The 430-nt window shown below is 48.8% G+C and overlaps 1 protein-coding gene across 1 annotated transcript in view; it reads left to right on the plus strand.

Moving 5' to 3' along the window:
* LOC119594321 (nephrin-like) overlaps positions 1–430 on the plus strand; it is a 44,320-nt gene that overhangs the window by 5,749 nt on the left and 38,141 nt on the right. The window lies entirely within an intron of this gene.

Raw genomic sequence — 430 nt, forward strand, 5'->3', positions numbered from 1 at the left:
CAAGCTTTAATTCAGTCTCTCGGCGCGAACGACAAAAGACCCGAGTCTGCATAAAAGTTTGATAAGCTTTTCCTTTGACCGGGATTTCCGTGTGTGGTGTGGTGTGTGGGGGGAGTGCAGGTGCTGGACGTGGCGTGGGCGGCCGTGGGTGAGGGTGGTGGGCGTAGTTGATGGTGAAATGGTAGGTTATAGTGATTCGTATGGTGAGGCTGGTTAGCTGATAGTGAAATGGTAAGTTATAGTGACTGGTATGGTGAGGGTGGTAGACATAGCTGATGGTGAAATGGTAGTCATAGTGACGGATGTGGATAGTTGTACCAGATGATAGTGAATTGATTGGCTATAGTGTTGGCTGTGGTGAAGGGCGGTTGTGGTGAGGATGGTGGTCCTGTTGATAGTGATCTAGTAGGCTATGATAAGGTGTATAGTG

This window comes from Penaeus monodon, chromosome 33 (assembly GCF_015228065.2).
Source record: "Penaeus monodon isolate SGIC_2016 chromosome 33, NSTDA_Pmon_1, whole genome shotgun sequence".
Lineage (NCBI taxonomy): Eukaryota > Metazoa > Arthropoda > Malacostraca > Decapoda > Penaeidae > Penaeus > Penaeus monodon.